The sequence below is a fragment of the Budorcas taxicolor genome, chromosome 16, assembly GCF_023091745.1.
Source record: "Budorcas taxicolor isolate Tak-1 chromosome 16, Takin1.1, whole genome shotgun sequence".
Classification (NCBI taxonomy): domain Eukaryota; kingdom Metazoa; phylum Chordata; class Mammalia; order Artiodactyla; family Bovidae; genus Budorcas; species Budorcas taxicolor.
The window spans coordinates 52,460,208-52,482,443 of NC_068925.1; the positions used below are offsets into that span (position 1 = coordinate 52,460,208).

General features: G+C 48.1%; 1 protein-coding gene across 1 annotated transcript in view; it reads left to right on the plus strand.

The window, feature by feature from the left end:
- Window positions 1-974: 974 nt before the first annotated feature.
- The window catches only part of ZBTB17 (zinc finger and BTB domain containing 17), a 28,540-nt gene continuing 7,278 nt past the window's right edge, over window positions 975-22,236 (plus strand). The window contains exons 1-2 of the mRNA XM_052653636.1: window positions 975-1,098; window positions 3,121-3,207. The gene's annotated coding sequence lies outside the window, so the exon portion shown is untranslated. The remainder of the gene's footprint in view (window positions 1,099-3,120; window positions 3,208-22,236) is intronic.

The following is a 22,236-nucleotide window of genomic DNA, read 5'->3' on the forward strand; positions in this document are numbered from 1 at the left end:
GGGTTAAAACTGAAGAAAGGAGAACTATTAGGAAATAGAAAAGTCAATGGCCTGGTGATGCTGAAAAGTTGGAAAGACACCACAGAGGAGCTGGTAAAGTCTGCAGGGCGAATTTTGTTTTCAGGCACCCTCATTCACACACAGGCTAATGGACCACAGCCTTGTCTAACTCAATGAAACTTAAGCCATGCCATGGGGGGCCACCCAAGATAGACCAGTCATGGTGGAGAGGCCTGACAGAATGTGGTCCAGTGGAGAAGGGAATGGCAAACCACTTCAGTATTCTTGCCTTGAGAACCACATGAACAGTATGAAAAGGCAAAAAGATAGGACACTGAAAGATGAACTTCACAGGTCGGTAGGTGCCCAACATGCTATTGGAGATATGGTTGGATGGCATCACCGACTCAATGGACATGGGTTTGGGTGGACTCCAGGAGTTGGTGATGGACAGGGAGGCCTGGCGAGCTGCGGTTCATGGGGTTGCAAAGAGTTGGACACGACTCAGCGACTGAACTGAACTGAATCCTGGATATCCCCTTAACAGGGAAATGGGTAACGTTTAACTCAGAAGGTAGAAAACCTAACTGTGGTCCTACAGCTTTGATGCCGCAACTAGGTTCATTCATTGCTCTGCTTCACCACTAGTAAGACGCGTGATAACGGGCAATTCATTTACCCTGAAACTCCGTTTTCCCTTCTTCAAAAGTGGGAGAAAAATATCGTATAATGGTGAGAGGACTTGAGATAATGCGCGTAAAGTGGTTAACACAGTGCCTGGCAACACAGGAAGCGCTGAACACGTCGAAGCTGTTACTTTTACATTTGAAACAGAAAACCAAGGAAAGGTTACAATGAGAATTTCTAAGCGAACAGAACTGTTACAGAACTTCTCGATTACTATGCGCATGCGCCAGTCCGCAAGCTACGCCTAGGAGGGCACTGCGCACGCGCCGGAAGTTGCAGCCGGGAAGCCAGCGAGGTCGGTTCCGCCCGACTTTAACATGGCGGCGCCCTTTGTCTGCTCTGAAGTGCTGTCCCCGGCCTTCTCGCGGCCGTGATGCACCTCCTTCTGTGGTGGGGCCCAGGACATGGCAGGTGAGGGTCAGCAACCATCCGGGGCCGGGGGAGTCCCAGGAGTCAGGCGGAGGCGGCGGAGGATGGGACGCGGCGGGACGCCGGGGACGGTTGTGTGGGGGAGGGGAGGGAAGTGGACTGGGACGGGAACCTGGACTGAGGGGACCCCGCACAACATGAGGGTGCAGAACAAATGGGTGGGGGGCGCTGCCTGGCGAGCGGGCGGATAGTGGGCGGGCGGACTGGACTCGCCGTCCCGGCGAGGGAGCGCGAGTCGCCTCCGGGCTGGGTGACACCCCAGCTGGTAGCATCTCCGCCCCCGCCGCCCGGCTGTCACCGCCCCTTGACCCCGCGTGCCGCGGCTGGTGGGCGTTCTGAGGCCGCGAGGTGGCGGGGTGCCCGCGCAGCTCACTTTGGCCGGCGGGGCTGGAGGACACATGCCTGTGAGGGCCTAGAAGGAGTTTGTCGTGGTGGAGACCGATACTGCCCCTGTTTGAGACCATTTCATTCATTCATTCGTTCCACAGACGGTGGTTCAACTCCTGATGGGTTCAGAGGATAGAGCGAGTGGTTAAAAAGTGTAGGCTGTGGAGCCAAGCAGCCGAGTTTGAATCCTGTCTCGGTGCTTGCCAACTGTGTCCTTAGGCACGTTGGTTCCTCGCCTCCTGCCTCGGTTTTCTTATCCTTAAAGCACAGTTGAGAATAAAATCTGCCTCCTAAAACGATTATAAAAGTTAAATGAGATAATCGGTGTAAAGTGCTAAGAAGGCCTGTTGGCACAAAGTAAATGCTGTGTGTGCTTGTTGCTGTTATTTTTTGTATCATCATCATCACCCAGAGCTCAGAAACTCAAGTGGGAGACATACTGAAATGTAGGCAATTCTGATATGATGGGAAAAAAGCAGAAAACACTGAGTAGAGGCACCTCACTCAGTTTAGGCAAATCCAGGAAGGCTTCTGTTCCCCAGGAAACAGAACTGGAGGATGCTTGGAGCGTGCAGGCAGAAAAGGGGAAGAGTATTCTCAGTTGAAGATGGAATGTGTGAGAAAGCTGCCTAGGGACAGAGATGAAAGACACTAGTGTGTGGTCTGGTCCTCAGGGGTCTTGTTTTGGGAAGGGAAAGCAGCCATGGGGCATGAGGCATCCTTAGTTCCCCAACCATGGATCCTGTAGTGGAATCTCCCCTAGGGAAGTTTTTAAACCTAGCTATGGACTTGCAATTTTAGGTTAATGAGAACGCATTTAAGAATCAGATTTGTGGATTAGAAAGATCACGCTAGTGAAGACTGTATTAAAGGGAATGGGCCTGGAGGCCAGTTAAGAGGCTACTAGAACTGTGGAGGTGAGAGATGACCGTGGCCTTGAGTTAGATTAGAGGCAGAAGGTGGGGAGAGATGTGTTGGAGGTAGACTTGACCAAAGTTGGTGATGACTTAGATGGGGGATTTAGGGGCTGGGGGAGAGGTCAGGGTTGGCTCTGAATTTTTGACTGGTGGATGGTGATGCTGTTCAGTGGGATAGGGGATTTAAGGAGAGAAGACGTATTTTGTTTTGAACATGTCTGTTGTTAATGCCTGTAAAACATTCAAGTGGAACTGTCCATTGGTGATCTAGCATCCATCAAAAGTCACTACAGTTATGGGAAGGGATGTGTCACCTGGGTGAGGGTCTGGAGTGAGAAGCACGGTGTCTGGGACATCCCTGGGGAATGCTAGTGCAGTAAGACTACTTGGGCACAGCCTCATTGCTTTTGCTTATCAACCTTGTGTTATGTCTTTCAGTCAGCAGGCTTTCCCAAGTGTAGCGGGCTTTCCTGAGTGTAGGGGGCTTTCCTGAGTGTAGGGACTGGGACTAGGTTTATTCATCTTTGTATCCCAGCTGTCCAGCACAGGGTCTGGCATGCAGCAGCCCAATCACAATCCATTGTAACATTTATTGAGCACTGCCTTTGTGCCAGACTCTGCTCAGTGCTCTGTATTTGCCTAAGCAGCTCTTAGAATCCTGCAGGTTCTCATCAAATTTTCCACTTGGTCTTTGATTCAGGTAATGAGCTGGAGGAGGAGAGCCAAGCTGGAGTTTCCCCAGACAAACTGTCGGAACAGAGTAGCCTGGGCTACTTGGAAATCTGAGGTATGTCTATTAAGACTCAAAGGTGAAACAAACCAGGAGGTCAGTTTGTTTGTCCCTCTTCTCTAGGCACAGCGTGCTTCAACTCACCCTTTCAAGACAACTTTTTCTTTAACAGTGTACAATAATGACAAAATCCTAGTTAGTTTGGTTAGGAGAATGTTGATAATATTGTTGTCATTTTGCGGACAAAGGTCATGCTAGGTTAATCCCTTGGCAGTGTTCATACCTTGCTTTAATTAAGTACAATCTAAAATGCTCCAAAATGTAGTGGCTGAAAGGAAATAGAAATTTATTCCTGTCCCTTAACAGTCTGGGAGTAGGCAGTCCAGAACTGGCCAGGGTAGCTCACTCTGTTCTGCAGAGTCATCCAGAAGCAAGGTTCCACTGGTCATGTGGCTCTCCTTGCTCAAACCCCGGCTTCCATCTCATGGACTGAGCAGGCTGCTCTGGATCCTGCCATTGTGTATGCACTCCATATGGCAGAGAGGGAAAGACAGAGTAGGGAGCACATACCCATTCCTTTTAAGGTTCTAATGTTTGAAGATACATATTTTTGTACAACGTGTCCCCATACCCCAGCCTCTGGTGTACAACCAAAGGAGGAATCACAGCTGTTCCAGTGCTGGAGGGAAAGCTGGCTGAGAGAACCAGTTCTGTTTCCAGTGTGACTGGATTGCTGCCTCTGAAGGTTAGGCCTGAGGGAAGTCCACTCACTGTTGGAACAGGGTGGGGTGTGGGCCCCCAAGGCAGGCTCCTCTGGCTTTGGGTCGTTCGTGTTGCTTGGGTCCAGGGAGTCCAGGCTTGCTTACACAGTCACTGTTCTTTTGTGCCTGATGTGTCAGACACTGCACTGGGGGCTCAGGGTGTGGATATGAGGGAGATGGATCCCAGGATCAAGGCGTTCTTAGCCATATGGGTAATCATAGTATGGGCTTCTCAGGTGGCTCAGGGGTAAAGAATCCACCTGCCCATGCAGGAGACACGGGATCAGTCCCTGGGTCAGGAAGATCCTCTGGAGAAAGAGATGGCAGTACTACTCCAGGATTCCTGCCTGGAGAATCCCATGGACAGAGGAGCTTGGCAGGCTACAGTCCATGGGGTTGCAAAGAGTTGAACACAACAGAGCAACTAGACAACAAAAAATAGAATTTCTGGGTTACGGGGTGCTGGTTAGAAGCATGAACTTCTAAGTCAAAGATACTTGAGCTTAACATACCTGGTCCTTACACTTACTAGCTGTGTGCCTTTGGACAAAATACTTGACCTCTCTAAGCCTCCGTTTCCTCGGGTGTGTAGTGGGAATAATGATGACCTCAGGCTAGCTTTATTGGATGGAATTATTAATGAGGTAATGCATGTAAAGTGCTTTATCTAGTCTTTGAGTCTACAGTTGGTATCTAGTGTTACTGTGTGTTAATTAGGAGAGGATGATCTAACAACAACCTCCTATGAGGGTCAAGAAAGAAAGTGTGCAGAGCTGAGGAAGAAAAAAATGCTTAGGATAGGAAAGTAAGTGACCCTCTTATGTCTGACCCAGTTCCTGTCCGAGATGACTGTTAACCGCGTCTGTGTGTCCTCGTGTCCGGGCCCTTCTGTACACATGCATGCCTGTATGTGTATACAGGAAAGACATTTTAAAGTGTCAGGTGGCTTGGTTTTGTTGCACATAAACTGGCCTTGAGTCTAGAATGCCAACAGGGCAGCCACTGTGGGCAGAGCTTCAGTTTGAACAGTTTGCCACAAAAAAGACCAGGTGTCCCACTCTCTACCTTCCTGGAATTCCCCCAGGGATGGTGCCACACGGGTGGCACAGAGGTTCTCAGATCTGGTGTCTGGCAGGGTAACAGACACCACCAAAGGGCGGGACACCAACCTCACAGGAAGTGAAAAACTCCAAGTACATTTTGTGCACAAAGCATATTGTCCTAGAGACCATAACTTACCAAAATCTACTTCTTTTGCCAGCCACATTTTTAAATGATTGAAATAATAGAGGTCACAAAGAGTAGGCATTTTAGCACGAAGTGATTTTAGCGATTGCTCCAGGTGTGTGTGTTCAGTGTCAGAATAGGTGTCTGGCACTCTCAGAGGCCCTCATGGGTATCAGTAGCTTAACAGTCTGAGGGCTACCTATGGTTGACCTCAGTGATGTAGTCACAGATGCGTACAGAAAGCCAGGGCTGTTACATTCACGCCTGATTGTTAGGAACTGGAGAGATCAGCCTTGAGCTTCAGAGGAAGGAAGTGGAGGGCATGGTTAGGGTTGAGAGTTGCTCACTCGTGTCTGAAGAGCAGCATGCAGAGCCTCAGAGGTGGCAGTTCCTGCTGAGAGTCTGGACCCAGCCTGAAAGCAGCCTTGGTGGGTTCACTGTCAGATCAAAAATGTACACTCAGCTTCTCGTCTTAAAAGGTCTGGCAGCAGAACCGGTTCCCCCTACCCCACCCACCCCACTTCCTCTCGTGATTCATCCAAGCAGTACCTTTCCTGTCCTGAGTGGAAGGCTCCAGGGCCCAGTGGGAAGTTGTCTCCAGCTCAGGAGCCTGGGCGGTGAAGCATTTCTCATTTCTGTAGTCTCAGGGCTGGGTGGGCCCCTGTCGGGGACTTTCCTAGTTGAGTGTAACTCAAGTCAGCTGCCCAAGTTAATGCTTCAAATCATGGCTTAAAGTCAGAAATAACATTGTTTAATTTTGTAAGTTGTCTTGTTAAATATTGAGTAGATACAAAAGAATATATACCACCTGAAGGATAAGCATAGAAGGAGCAGCCATATACCCATCACCTCCTTTACACTAAAGAATGTTCCCATTACCTTTGAAGTGCCCCTCCCTGATCCTGTCCCAGTCCCACCCCAGCATAATCACTGGATTTGGCTTTTACTGTGTTCGTGCTTTTCTTTCTTTCTTTTTTTTGGTGTTTTTTCTTTTTTGGCCCCATGGCTTGTGGGATCTTAGTTCCCGGAGCAGGGATTGAATCCAGGCCATGGCGCTGCAAGTGCCAAGTCTTAACCACTGGATCACCAGGGAATTCCCATCTCTTGCTTTTCTTTATAGTTTTACCACCTGTGCTTGTGTTGCTAAACAATGTCATTATTTAATTTTGCCTGATTTTGGACTCAGTACATCATCTTGTTTTTCTCAGTGATCTAAATTTTTTGCTTAACACGTGTTCTCGAGGTTAATAAGTGTTGCATATAGGTGTGTTTCATTTTCACTGATGAGTTGTGTCCCATTGTATGAGAATTTACGCATCCTTTCTATTGTTGATGGACGTTTGTTTTCAGTATTTTGCTGAGACAGACAGTGATACTGTGACCATTCCTGAGGCACGTGTGTGCAGCCTGTCAGGATACACCCTGGGGAGGACTGAATCCTAGGGTATGTGCATCTTCAGTTTGACTAAATACAGTAATACCAAGTCGTTTCCAGAGTGGTTTCCCCAGTTTACTCAGCTGACATCTCTGCCTGCTTCACATTCTCTGAACAATGGTATCATCAGATTCAAAACTTTTTACTAATCTGTTGGAAGCTCAGTGATACCTCACGTGGTTTTGATTTGTGTCTTCATGGTTATTAGTGGGTTGAGTATCTTTTCATGCACTAATGGATCATTCACCTTTCAGCTTCTCTGAAAAGATGGCTTAAATCTTTTTGCTCATTGTTTTATTGAGTTGTCTTTTTATCATATGGAGACTTTTTCTCCCTGTTTTTTTGTTTTGATGTTAATCCTTTGTCAGTTAGATGTGTTGAAACTATCCACTTCCAGTTTACGGCTTGTCTTGTCACTCTAGTTTTTTTTAATGAACAGAAATTCTTAGTTTTAATGTCATTTATTAACTTTTTCTTAATAGTTGGCACTTATTTCTTTTTAAGAACTTCCTCCCTGCTTCAAGTTTATAAAGGTATTTCCCCTTGTATTGTCTTCCAAATGTTTTATTCTTACCTTTTACTCTAAAGTCTTTAGTCTGTTCATAATAATTTTTATATACGGTTTGAGACAGGAGATAATTTTTTCCTTTTTTTAAATAAGCACATCAGATTAAGCCTGTACTATATATTGAAAAATACATTCCTTTCTTGTGGATCTTTAAAGTCACCAGTAACCACTATCATACATCAAGTGTCCACAAATGTGTGGGACTATTTCTGGGCTCTTTACCATCTATCTCTGTCTGTGTGCCAATATCCCACTGATTTAATTTCTCAGTTCTTTAATTTTTTTTTCTATTTTTTGTTTATTTATTTGGCTGCGCCAGGTCTTAGATGCAGCACACAGAATCTTCGATCTTCTAGTTGGGGCACATGGGATCTTTACTTTCGGCTTGCAAACTCTTAGTTACAGCGTGTGGGATCTAGTTCCCTGACCAGGGATCAAACCCAGGTCCCCTGCATTGGGAGCGGGAGTCTTAAGCCACTGGGCCACCAGGAAAGTCCCTCTAAGTTCTTATATAACAATTCTTGGTATCTGGTAAGGTTTTGGCTTTCTACTATCTTCATTTTGGATTATGTTTATCAAATTCCATAAAAATTGTTGGAGTTTTTTTATTAGAATCACTTTGAATTTTATTAGAATTGAATTTATTACATGTCAGTTTGGATAGAGGTGATGTTTTTATGATACTGATCTTCTGATTCATGAACATGGCTTATCTCTCAATTTACGTGACTTACCAATTTTTAATTTTGTGAAGTGAAGTTCGCTCAGTTGTGTCCGACTCTTTGCAACCCCATGAACTATACAGTCCACAGAATTCTCCAGGCCAGAATACTGGAGTGGGTAGCCATTCCCTTCTCCAGGTGATCTTTCCAACCCAGAGATCAAACCCAGGTCTCCCGCATTGCAGGTGGATTCTTTACCAGCTGAGCCACAAGGGAAGCCCAAGAATACTGGAGTGGGTAGCCTATCCCTTCTCCAGCAGATCTTCCTAACCCAGGAATCGAAACGGGGTCTCTTGCAATGCAGGTAGATTCTTTATCAGCTAGGCTATCAGGGAAACTTTAGTCAGTGTCTTTACACTTTTCTCCCAAGCAGTTAGGACCTTACCACACTTTAGTTCCTGATACTCCCTCCTCAGCTTTTACTCCTTAGTTGTGTAGTTTGGTTCTTTTATGTTTTGGTTGTGCTGGGTCTTCACTGCTGCACGGACTCTCTCTGGTTGTGGTGAGTGGGGCTTGCTTTTCCTTGTGGTGGCTTTTCTTGTTGCTGAGCGCAGGCACTAGGCTTATGAGCTAAGTCATTGTGGTGCCCGGCTCCGCTGCTCTGTGGCATGTGGGGGTCTTCCCAGACCAGGGATCTGCATTGCCAGACAGATTCTTAACCACTGGACCACCAGGGAAGCCCCTAGATACACTTATTTCTTATTTACTATTTTAGTTGGTCCTCCCTCCTTGCATCAAATACTTTCATTTTGGGATCACTTTTTATCTGCCTGAAGTGTATCTTTTACAGTGTGTGACTTTGGGCTGTAGTCCATGGGGGACCATCTAGTGGTTACAGATTCTCCCAGAGGGATTGTGCACCTCTCCATCTGGTGCCTTGATTTGATATAGGCTGTTTTCTGTGCCATTTTCTTTCCACTAAGATATAACCCTTTGGGACCCAGCTTTATTCTGGAGGGAGCTCCCTTTTTGGGGGTAGGGGGAGAACTTGAGCTTGCCCAGTTCTGCAGATGCCCTTACTGCCCACCCTCAAAGCTCCACTTGCTATTTGAATTGCTGCTACTGCTAAGTCACGTCAGTCATGTCCGACTCTGTGTGACCCTATAGACGGCAGCCTGCCAGGCTCCACCGTCCCTGGAATTCTCCAGGCAAGAACACTAGAGTGGGTTGCCATTTCCTTCCCCAAGAATTGCAGCCTTTGCTTAAGTTTGTTTGACCTGTCAGTATTCCTTGTTGATTGGCCAGTTCTCTGATGCATTTTAAAGGATGTCGTACGGTTTTTCTTCAGCATTTGTAGCCCTGTGTGGTGAGAGTCAGTCGGGGTACCTGGTATGCTGTGTTGTTGTTGTTTACTTGCTAATTCATATCTGACTCTTTTATGACCCCATGACTGTAGCCCGCCAGGCTCCTCTGTCCATGGGATTTCCCCAGCAAGAATATTGGGGTGAGTTGCTATTTTCCTTCTCCAGGAGATCTTCTTGACCCAGGGAGCAAACCTAGGTCTCCGGCATTGGCAGGTGGATTCTTTACCACTGAGCCATCAGGGAAGCCCCTACCTGGTGTGCCGTGCTTTTAGAAATTAAGATGTTTCAGAGTTTCAATTTTATGTTTCATTTGGCAGTTGCAAACTGAAGATCAGAACTAAGGTTTAACATTGCTCATTTCTGACTTCTTAAAAAAATATAGAACATGTTTTATAACACTAATTAGTATAAAGAAAGGGAGTTGCCAGTTACTGACAGAGAATTTACCCTTTTGGGACAGACTGAGGATCCAGTGAATCAAGAATTCTGTGTCTGTCCATGGAAGTTTTGTCCCTGTTTCAAGTGAAAAGAGCACACCTCATAGAGTGTGGTGGACTTTGACCTTGGATCCGGGCATGTCATTGAGACCTGGGTGGAATGACAACTTCTCTAAGCCTTATTTTGCTCTTCTGCACAGCGAGGGTGATCATTACTACTCTCCCAAAGAATTAGTGTGAACATTTGATGAGGTTGTGTGTGTGGAAACACTCTGCAGGCAGGCTGCCCCAGCAGCTATTCCAGTTTCTCCCAGTGGCTGCTGTTAGACTTGTGCGCCCCACGTGCCACTGCCCTTGGGAAACAGCGAGCCAAGTACTTCTCTTGCCAGTAACCTCCCCTCAAGTGTTCAGCCTAGTGGGACTTATTATTAGCATGGGTCTGTTTTCTCTGGACCCAGTCCCACAGTCCTTTACCAGGACTCACTATTTCCTTACGGCTGGGTAATACCCCATCAGGCTGGGAAATCGTAGCCTCCACATGGTGGGCTCTCTGGACAGTTACTAATATCTAGGCATTTTAAATTTGTGTCTAACCGATGAGCACATTTAGAACCTGCATTGGTGTTGACAGGCTGCAGCCTGGGACAGTGTACCACTTTCTGCTCCTGCTCCCTGGGGACGGGCTCTGGCCCAGAGTGGAAACTCAGTCTTTTCGATTTTTGCCACCTTGAAACTGGAAGTGGTAACTTGTGCTTATTCATATCTGATTATTATCTTTTTTCTGTATCGAGTATATTGACCACACTCATATTTTTTCATTTGTGAGTTTCCTGTTCATTTCTTTGGCTTGTTTTTCTGTTAGAAGATTTTTTTCTTGCTGTTTAATTTTTAATAACAGCTTTATTGAGACAGTCACATACCATACAATTCACCTATTTTAAGTGCACAGTTCAACGGCTTCTAGTTTATTCACAGAGTTGTGCAACTGTCACAACCAGAACATTTTCATCATCCCCAGGAGAAACCTGCCACCCATGAGCAGTCATTCCCCATTTACCTGTCTCCCCCAGCCCAAAGCAACCGTTTCCTATCATTATGGATTTGCCTATTCTAGGCATTTTGTATAAATGGAGTCATGTGTCTTAGTCTTTTGTGGCTGGCTTCTTTCACATAGCATGATATTTTCAAGGTTCAATTCAAATTGTAGCACGTATCAGTACTGTCTTATTATCAAATCATTCTCTGCATGCCGCATTTTATTTACTTATTCCTTAGTCGATGGACATTTGGACTGTTGTGACCTTTTTAAAAAATGTATTTTTGACTGTGCTGAGTCTCCCTGGCTGCATGTGGGCTTTCCCTAGCTGCAGCGAGCAGGGGCTACTCTTCAGTTGCTGCGCAGGCTTCTCGTTGCAGCGGCTTCCCTCGTGGCGCGTGGGCTCTAGGGCATGTGGGCTTCAGTAGTTGCAGCACATGGGCTCAGTGGTTGTGCTGCACAGGCTTGGCGGTCCCACAGCATGTGTAATCTTTCTAGACCAGAGATCGAACCTGTGTCCCCTGCATTGGCAGGCGGATTCTTGACCTCTGCATGACTAGGGAAGTCCTGTTTTGACCTTTTGACTGTTATGAATAATGCTGCTGTGAACATTTGTCTACAGGCTTTGTGTGGACATATGTTTTCATTTGATTAAAGTTCTTTATATTTTGGGACTGTTAACCCTCATTTCCCATATAGGCTGTAAATATTCACCACCGCCCCCCCTGCCCCAGTTTATATTTGCCTTTGGGAAGTTGAGAATATAAGGGTAGAAATGTGAATGAGACAGAACATTTAGGTTTCTGACCTGTCTTTCATGCTCTTAAGAATTAAGTTCGGGTACTGTCACTTTCTCATCATGGTCCCATTAGGTGGCCCCTTGGGACTGACCTGCTTCCTTACATGGCCTTGCAGGTGCTCTGTCTGTCTCTCTTTCTGTGTCTCTATCTGTCTCTTGCCCTGCCTGCCCTCGGACCAGCAACCAGGCAGTGCTTAGGGTGGTTTCCAAGTTTCTCTCAGAAGCTCGCACTTCAAAAGGGGCTGGCTGAAAAACCGCCAGGGTTGCAAGTCATTCGTTAAAAGGCTTCCAGCAGCTTTGCTGATTCATGCTGCTGCAGGTGGTGGGTGGAGGGGCAGGAGGCCGGCTGCACTGTTTCTTCAGGGCCAGCTAGGGGTGAGCTGCTTCTCATCCTCCCAGGGCTGCTGTCCAAACATCGCTCTCTTCTGGAGTAGCACTCAGCATCTGGATCTGAGGAGCCTAACAGTTTGAAGAAATCCTTGGAAGTAGAGGCACTGAATTCTTGGCCACTTTTTGTCCAGGCCTGTCTTAAGTTTTTGAGGTCTCTGAAAATACTCCTCTAAAATATCCTACTCTTAGTTTTTCCCAGTCAAGTTTTACCAAATATTAACTTCAGTTTAATCCTGTATGGAATAGTGAATGTACAATTTGATGTTGGCTTATATAGGTCATAGATATTAGTATATAGTTCATAGTTGATGTTCATGTCACCTTTCCCTTCTCCAGGGGATCTTCCCAACCCAGGGACTGAACCCAGGTCACCCACATTACAGGTGGATTCTTTACCAGCTGAGCCACAAAGGAAGCCCAAGAATACTGGAGTGGGTAGCCTACCCCTTGCGGATCTTCCTGACCCAGGAATCATACTACAGTCTCCTGAGTTGCAGGCGGATTCTTTACCAGCTGAGCTGTCAGGGAAGCCCCAGTATGTAGTTCATAGTTGATGTTCATGTCCTATATGGTTCATGTTCCTAGTTGGAAATCTTAAGATTTCCAATGTAAGGAAAGTTTTAGATGGGAAAAAAAAAAAACTGCTAGGTGCTAGGTAAATATGTCATTTTTATTGTCATTCACATGGTATCTGTTATACTTCAAATGCATGCATTTGTAATCTTCAGTCTTATTAATGAAATCATTTACTTAACATTTATTAAATCTGAACAGTTGAAGGGACCTTCGAAGCCACTAATCCTAATGAGAAAACAAACCCAGAAAAAGTCAGTCACATGAAAATCATGTGTTAGATTGAAGTTCAGATACATACATCTACCTCCTACTAATTATTAATAGTATTCAATTTCTTTCTTTATTCTTTCTTGATCTTAACTAGTACCATGGGACAACTAATCCTCCCTTTGGAATTGTCATGTTTTATCTTCTTTCTCAATGAAAGCTGCTTTGCTCCTCCAAAATCATCATGTTCTTTGTAGAAAAGAAGGTGGCTTTTGCTGTCAAGTACAAAGCACCTGTGCCTTGCCTTCTGGTTACTATTGAGTGGAAGAAGTATTGCAGTTTGCAGGGCCTTTTTCTGATCTTTTTTCAGGTTGAAGCTTTATCTGTCATGGGTGCCTGGCTTACTGATGAGATTTTACATCCATTTTTATTTTTTTAAATTTTTCTTAGCATTTTTATTTGGCTGCGCCGAGGCTTCGTCGCGGCACACAGGATGTTTAGTCGCAGCATGCAGATTGTCAGCTGTGGCATGGGTGATCTAGTTCCCTGACCAGGGATCAACCCTGGGCCCCCTGCATTGGGAGCACAGAGCCTTAGCTACTAGACCACCAGGGAAGTCCCTGTGTCCATTTTTAGACGATAGGGAAGGGAGGCGAGCGTTGCATTCCCCACTTTCCTGTTACAGATTGATGTTGCTGGCCTGGGTTTATGTATAATAACAATGATGGCCAACAGCAGCTTTGTGAAGTTTTAGTACCATCCCTGTTTCACAGAAAGGAAACTGAGATGCAGGGATTTAAGTACTCTTGCCTGAGGGACTTAACTAGCTTTGGCTGGACTCCAAGGCAGGAGTTTTAACCGGGTCGGGGGAGCCAGCTCCCTGAAGTCGCGTGCTGAATTGTGTGTGTGATTCCCAGAGGCCTTCAGGGCCGTCGCAGAGTCAGAGGGGTTCATCCGCGTCTGGAAAAGGCCACCAGCTGCTCTTCTAGGGGATTTTCCATTTTGTCCCCTTAAGGAATTTTTGCTCATCAAGTTTTCCCAAGTGACACATTCTTTGTGCAAATTATCATAATGTTCCGTTTCCCTTATGGGAAATTTTTTGCTTTTGAGAAGTTTTCAGTCACCAGGTCTCGCAGAAAATATCTGAAAGGTTATGGTTAAGAGAAAGTGAAGAAGCTCTGACTTTGTGGACATTTTCTTTCTCTCTTTTCTTCTTTCTCCCCTCCTTCCCTCTGTGTTTTACTTTCTCAATTTTAATATTTTAATCAATAACATTTACAAGTGGTAAAATAAAACAGAAAAACCCGGACAGGATGGAAGAGTGAAGAGTGTAACTCCTTTCCATCTTTCCCCTGCTGCTGTGAGGGGATCCCCGTTACCAGGTTCTTGTACATTCCTCCAGAGTTGTGGGCATTTTCTTTGAAATGTGAGTAAGAGGTCGGAATTCTCAGCCTGAGATGTGGTGGTGGACAAATAGCATGTCCCAACTTTTCCCGGGCAGGGTTGGGTACTAAATGGTAAGGGATGCTGAGATACTGAAAGCTTTAAAAGGATGCTGATGTTCAACAGGAGGACTGCTTGCACACGCTGCTCAGAAAGGCCCCCAGTGAGTGTGCTGGGTTCTGGGCACCAGTCAGCCTCACCTGGCGCCAGCCTGGGGGTGACACTGCCTCATTCCTCATGTCCTGCGGGGCCAGCACTGCAGGACTTCCTGAGTTGTTTTTCTGCTTTTGCTGTTGCCCTTTCAGCCACTCCACACTCATGCAGCCAGAGTGACCTTTCAGGAATGTGAGTCTAACTGTGGCCCTCTTGCTTAAATCTGGCATGACTCCCATCAGCTGGGGATGAGGCCGAGTCCTGGCGTGACGGGCGTGGCCTCCAGCCTGTCCCGCCACCTGCATTTCTCACCACTCTCTCTACTTGCTTTCCCCCCACTAATCCTTTGTTCCACCATCAATTCCTCACCTCGGTAAATGACACCGCCACTTGGCCAGTTTCTCAGGCTAAAAATTTTGGTGTCATCCTTGACTCCTTTCTTTTCTCACAACCTGCATCTTACTTGGTCAGTCTTTCTGTTGGCGTCACCAAGACATATCCCTGATCTGACTACTTCTCACCTTTCCGCCGCCTCCTTGTTGGAGGCCACCTTCCTCTCTGGCTTGTCTCCTGGTGTTCCTGTGTCCATCCACACTTGCCTCCTTGTAGTCACTCTTCTGTTCTCAGCCCCACCGCACCCGCAGGGCATACTAGCCTACTTAGAAGAAACTCCAAAGCATGACTTGCCTCTGAAACCCTGAGTGATCTCAGCCTCTACTGCTGCCAGCCTTGGTGCTTCTCATCCTCCTGCTCCCTCCCCCCTTTTCAGGCACTCTGGCCCCTTTGTCCAAGTAACGTGTGTCTCCGGACCTTTGCTTTTGCCCTTCCTTATGTCTGTAATCATCCCTGGGCTTATGGTGGCGTGGCTCGCTCTTCACTTCATCCAGGTCTTTGCTTCAGTGTCACCTCCTCAGAGAGCTCCTCCTTGACCCTTTTCTGGTTAATAGCCTCGGCTTTCTTTGGTTTTCTTCACAGCACTGAGTATGTGACATTATGTAGTGTGTGGATTTATTACCTGTCTTCCCCACTAGGCTCAAAGTGGGAATACTGCCCCTAAGGTGAGCACAGAGTAAGCACTCATTAAATGTGTGTGTGATTGTTTAGTCTCTATTTATATCTGTTTCCTGATTTATGGATGGAGGACCCCAGAGGGGAGTATAGTAAGTATATGGGCAGCTGTATCACACCACAGAGCTTCTGTATTTTAGGGGAGATTTCTCATTCTTATGCATAGAACTGTTTCTCAAATACATATTGCTACTGTTGTGATTAAAAGACTGTGATTAAGAGTTCACTTTTCATAGTGGCTTTATCTGTTAGTTTTTCAGTAGTAAGCACCAAAAGTACAATGATCATTTTGTAAGGGTCCACAGAATACTTTGACCTTGAATCAGTCATATTCCACATGGCCAGTAATCTGTTCTATACCAGGCCTATTCCCCAACTTGATTTGAGAGCAAGGTTTTAGGTGCTGTAAACAGCTGTGAGGAAGAAACAAGAAGTCTGCCCACCCAGCAATGAATACAATTATTTTTAATTAATGTATTTTCAAATTAATTTTTAAATTAAAAAATTGTGTCTATTTTTAGCTGTGCTGGGTCTTCATTGCTGCGTGGGCTTTGTCTCTAGCTGTGGTGAGCGGGGGCCACCCTCTAGTAGCAGTGTGCTGCTTCTCATTGCAGTGGCTTCTCGTTGCAGAGCACAGGCTCTAGAGTGTGTGGGCTTCAGTAGTTGGCGGCTGCTGGGTTCCAGAGCACAGGCGCAGTAGTTGCGGCTGCCAGGCTCTGGAGCACAGGCGCAGTAGTTGTGGCACACGGGCTTAGTTGTTCCGCAGCGTGTGGGATCTTCCTGGATCAGGGGTCAAATACATGTCTCCTGCGTTGGCAGGCGGTTTCTTTACCACTGAGCCACCAGGGAAGCCCAGCAGTGAATTTATTAAACTTCGTAGGAGAAGACATGTACAGGTGTAATTTCAGGCTGTGTCCATGTGCCACCACCCTCAGGGAGTACTGGGCAGAGAATGATAAGACCCCACGCATGTCCCCTATGTTCTGATGTTCTCTTTTTGGTAGCAAGGCCCTTGATCTGCACGTACTGGTACAGTGGGTTCTAAACTGGCACAGGTGCTGGGATATAGGACTGCTTTCTGCAAGGTCAGCCAGTCCTTCCTGCCCAGACACGTTCCTAGAGCGGTGGGATCAGGGAGAAGGGTGTCCACTCCCTCTTCAGAAGCATGGTTAAATCTTAGAGGTCGTGGAAGTTACATAGTTTTAAAAGCAACATCAGTGTCACAATTTAATTTTATATTTAGACATTATTTTTTGATTTAAAAATCAGGTTTTTTTTCAGTGTTTTTTTATAACACAAATTCAGCAGAGAAAACAGTACTAAACCTTGGCAGGGAGCATTATATAGCAGGAAGCAGTGATTTTCAGGGTGGGTGCCACTATTCAGTAGAAGATGAAGCATTTGGGGGCTGTGGGGAAGGGCTGAGTCAGGTTTGTGGGTTTATATAAAGTGGAAATTGATTCTAATAGTTTGAGAAACACAAGCTTAATAGAAGAGCTGTATTTGCTGGGCAAGGAGAAAAGTTCCATAGGGCTGGTTTTGTTGATATTTTGCTTCTCTGTCATATTGCCTGTTGTTGATATTTGCTTCTCTGTCACATTGCACTGAAAAGGGACGGGTTGTCATACTGGGTAGGTTGGTGGGGTTGGGCAGGGAGGTTTCACGTTTGCTGGGCTGGCCTGCTGTGAACTTCCGTTTTCTTGGCCCCAAGTTTGTGTATGCCAAGTTGTGTCCAGGAGCCACCAGTATTTCTAGAAAATCAGGAATGCTGATCCTTGTCACTGCTCTCAGATCCCTCCAGGCCTCTGGATGGCTGTGTCGTGTCCAGGCCTGTAGCTGGCACAACAAGTTCTAGGAGCCAGGGGCTGTGGTTCATTTAGATCGGCCTCTGGTGATCGGCCAGTTGTTTCCTGGCTTAATGGCTTCCCTCTGTGCCACAGTTTGGAAATCCTGCCTGCAGTTTAGTGCTGATAACCTGGGTAATATTTCATGTTTGACAGGTGCCCATTCGACTCTGAGATAGAGCGGTGCTCTGTGGACCCACTCAGAGCTTTGGGCAGGCCGGTCATCTGGAAGCACACTTGGGGTTTACTAAACAGTTGTTCAATATAAAGTGCTTCCCTGACAGGGAAAATCACTCTCACTTGTTCTTATCCAGTACCCTCTTGTCTCCAATATAAAGTGCTTCCCTGACAGGGAAAATCACTCTTACTTGTTCTTATCCAGTACCCTCTTGTCTCTTAATGTTAGTTGGGCTCTGGGATTTTTCTGGATTACATTTAGAAGGAGTAATGAGATTATTACAACGTCTAAACAAGGTTCAAGTCACCAAGTACACTTGAGGTGCCCAGCATGAAAAGATAATGTGGAAATCATCTGATGTCATCTTTGGCCTAAAAATATATGTAGTCTGCATCTGTTTCCTGGTAGCAATCATTTGCTGAGTGCTTACCACGTGCCAGGCACTGGGCAGGCCCTTTGCTTACCTTTCCTAATTGGATCCTATAACAAACATGGGAAGTAGTTCCATTGGTTCCAGTATGCAAGAGAAGGTCATCACCTGCTGGTGTGGTGGGTGGCAGGCCCTGGATTTGGCCCTGCTTGGCTTGACCCCAGAGGCTCTGCTGCCTGCATGGTGCTGAACTGCCTCTTAGGTCCTTACCCTTGGAGGTAGCAGGGTGGAACTTGGAGCCCAGGGTAGCAGTGCTCTTAATTTTGAGGTGATTGGACTGTGCCACACCTGGTGCCATGCTGCTCGGCATGTTGAGGACACTCCATAGATGCTGTTTTGTTGATACCGGTCGGGGGGCGGTGTGGGATTCAGGTTTCACTGGACTGAGTAGCGTGGTTTTCCTGACCCAGTGAGAAACCTTCCTCACCTTAGCAGTCTTTTTGCACATGTTTTGGATCTGAAAGGCAAATGAGATGGATTGTATTTTCTCTGGTGCCATCGGCCCCCTGCACCCCCTGCACTCCTTTCAGCCTTCGAGGCCCTTTCCCCTCCTCAGGGTAGCCTGGGCCAGAGTGGCTGGGGGCACAGTCGGAAACGACCCCGTCTCTGCATGGGGCTGAGTGTGGCACCTGTACCTCACTACTTTCTTATTACAGATATCGTTAAATGTTGAAAAATGTTCCTTTATAAAAGTATACAAAATGCACGTTTATATAATCTAGGTGAATCCAGATTAAGAAACAGAGAGCTTCCAGTATCTTAGAACACCCCTGATTGCGCCTCCTCCCATCCAGAGAGAACTGTTACCCTGAAATTTTTCATGAATCATTCCCTTTTCTTTACAGTTTTACCATCTGAATCAGTTATCTCTTGCTGTCAGCCAACCATCTCAATGCTTAGTGGCTTGAACCATCAGCAATTTTTTGTTTCTTCTCATTTCATGGGTTGACTGGGCAGTTGTTTTTGTTCCACGAGGTGTTGGGGGTCATTCCTATGCCAGCATTCAGCCAGTGGGTGGGCTGGCACCCTGGCGCTGTCAGCAGGGGCCTCTCAGCTCTTCATCGTGCACAACGGTGTCTCCTCCAGAGCCCCTCTGTGTGTTTTCTGTCCCCAGCAGGAACACCTGGGCATCTGTACAGCAAGGCAACTGGGCTCCAAGCAAGCAAAAAGAATCTTCCAGACCTCCTAAGGGCCAGGCCTGGGACTGGCACAGTGTCACTGCTGGCCGCCCAGATTTGGCTGGAGTCTCGTGCAGGCATGGCTGGAGGGAGGGGTTGCTGGCTGCTGTCTATGGAGGCTGCGCCCGCTGTGCCTGTGTCCGTGTTGCCCATTTGGAACCATGCTGCGCGGCTTCCCCAGGTCCCTCGTGTTTTCATTCCCAGATGAATTTCTTGTGAGGCCGGCCAGGGCTCGTGTCCAGCCAGGCTGCGCGTCCTCTGGGGAGCATCCCAGCTCTGATAACGCGGTCTGCCCCAACAGTCAGGGCCATTGACCGGGCAGATGGCGATATCACGGAAGCTGCCTGTTTGCAGGCAGGAGTTGGTCGGAAATATGAGGGCTTTGGGTTTGGTGGGCTCTGCAGTGTTGTTGTGTGTGAGTTTCCTCTTTCTTGGAAGCAGCTTTAACTGAGGCCCACGTGTAGCACCCTTGAAGCGAGGTGAAATGAGGAGGAAGGCATGCTGATGCTTGGCAGAGGGCACCACATAGTACGGGTGGGCTGGAGGAGCTGCACTTGATCCTGGTCATGGGCGATGAGAGGTGGGATGGCTACTGATCTTACTTTGTGTTTAAAGTCTCCTCAGATAGTGCCCCCTGCTCACATGGACTCGGGACTCCTGGCTCCCAGCACACTGCCTGCCCCTGGAGCCCCCCGGTCTCTCTGTGTGCCCCATGCACTCACCTCTCTTTCTGGTCCCCTCTAAGCTTGCTCAGATCCTGATAGGTTCCTTTCACTGTAGAGCAGGGGTCCCCATCCCTTGGGCCACAGACCAGCATCTGTCTGTGGCCTGTTAGGAACTGGGCTGCACAGCAGGAGAGTGACCGGTAGTGAGCAAAGCTCCATCTGTATTTACAGCTGCGTCAGTCACTTGCATCCCCCGCTACGCCCCGGCTGTGGAAACATTGTCCTCCTTGAAAACCAGTGCCTGGTGCCAAAACGGTTGGGGCCCACTGCTGTAGAGTATGAGAGAGGAGGCGGTCGGAGCATTGCACGCTCAGTTCACCTAAGTCTGGAGGTGGGGCGCTGCCTGGCTGTAGCTCAACCCCTCCGAGGGGACGCCCCTCACTGGCTCTGGGCACTGCCTGGGGGAGAAAGGGGCTGTGGGAGCTTTCTTAGGCAGCAGGCTCGAGGAGGTGACTGGGTGAGTCTGGAAGACTGCCCCTGGGGCTTTGCAGTTATGAAACCCACAGTGCTGCTGACAAGTGACACTGTTTGGCACTTGGCAAGCCCCTCAGGGGCCAATCACAAGATGGGGCTTGTGAGCATATATGTGTAAGCACTGCTGTCTGTCTGTGGGGATGGTCTTTTTTCTCCTTTTCCCTTCCTTCCTTCTAGTTCCTCTCCCTGCTTCTCCTGTCTTTCCCTGCTCTCTCCTCTCTTATCCTCTCCTGGTTTCTCTCCCATCCTTTTCTTTATTTGACAGAAGAGATGATCTTTTAGGACTGTTTCTCTTGTTGGAACAGCTCCGGAGGCTTCAGAGGGATTCCAGAAGGCTTCCGTGTTCTGACACCCACATCTGGGGAGGAGCCCACTTCTGGGCGGGCATGTCTCATCGGAAAGCTGTGGTTAGCTTTGGGTGGAAAACATTACTCAGGGCACACAGCTGCTCCTGTGTGTGTGGGGGTGCTGGAGCCACTGGGTCTGGAGCCACTGGGTCACCGAGCACCCTCTCCTGGGGACCTTCCCCCAAGGCCTCTGGACATAAGCGCCCCGACCCTATGCCCCCCCACCGTCCACCATCCCCCACCAGGAGTCCTGGGCTTCGAGCCCCTTCCCCTAGAAGCCTCAGGGAGTGTGACAGCCTGAGGGCTTGTTGTAGCCCTGGACCCAGGGAAGGCTAATAATCACCTGACCTTTAAGCCAGCTGGTCTCTCCACGCTGTTGGCCAGGAGTCTTTTCTCACGTTTATCTTCCTAACAAGTCAGATCGCTTTCCGGCTGGAGGGTTCTGCTTTCAGTTGGCTCCAGCCCAGGGGGATAAGAACAACTCTTTGCCTCTTGTGTGGGGGTGGGAGGCAGGGAACTCATGTTCAGCCAGCACTCCTTTTCTGAGCCTGGCAGGTGCTTCCTCCTGGCTCCTAGTGAAGGTGAGAGAGCCAGGCCCCCCACCAGGAGGGACTGGTTTGGGTCTGATTGGAAAGTTCTGAGGGGAAGATTCTGCAACTCATCGAGGAGGCCCTTGTGGTCCTTCACTCTGCACTTGGGAGGTGTCTCACCTGAGGCTCCCGAGGACAAAGAGGGTGAGCTGGTGATTGGAACTCAGGGGCTGCCCACGCCCACATGCGCACATTTGTCTGCTCGTGTGGCTTTTTCCACAGCAGGGAGAAGACAGCTCAGAGGTTGGTTTGGCCCAGGCCTGTCCTTGCCACCCCCCTTTGGTTCCATTTACACCTGCCTGGTATGTACCCCCTTCAGGTCCCTGGCCTAAGTGCCCGGCCTGTGTGTTTAGCCCACAGGCTGGACACTGGTTCTTTTCCATGTCTCCAAACTTCTCTGTTTTAGCTTTGACCTGCTCAGGAACAGAGCAGCCAAACTTCTCCCTTGCATCCCTGTAGGTCACTAATGGGAATGAACGGGAACTTTTCCCAGGGATTGAAGGCCTTTATGGGGTAGCCCGGGCAGTAGCAGCCTTTGCTCCTGGGGCCTTGGTGTGCCGGCTGGTTTGTTGCCCAGCAAATTGTTCAGCCACCTTGAGTCTGACCTCTCGGCTCCAGAGCTGGCTTCCAGCTCTTCCCTGCTTGTACATAAGAACCTCGGGTCACAGCCATTTCTAATCTCAGTGGTCCAGGAAGCTGTCCCTCTGGCTGGGAAGCTGGGGCCAAAGGACAGTCCTGGGGATGCTAGGGGAAGGGAAGGGGGATTTTCAAGTCTCCGGCAGCAGCAATTCTGAACTTATGACTCAGGGCTGGCACCCTGTGCCACGTGGCCTGTTTTCACTTTCTGGCCCCCCCTTACTTGATGGAGCCCTGCCCACCTACCTGGTGACTTGTCCCAGTTCAGCAAATACACCCCTCCACTTTTGATAAGTTTCCAGACACTGTGGAGTGGGTGGGCTGTGCATCCTTCAAAGCTGATGGATCTGTGCTGGCTGAGCCACGTGCGAGGGGGCATGGCTTTCATCATGTCTCATCACAGCCAGCCAGCCATACATGGTCACTGTGGCTGCAGAGCTGCAGCATGGTGACTCAGCCCCGAGAGGCTGATGTAATGGGGGGAAAACCGGAGCCAGATTGTGGTTGCTGAAACCTAGAGGCTGAGAGCCACCCCCTCACCCCACCGCCCTACCCCAG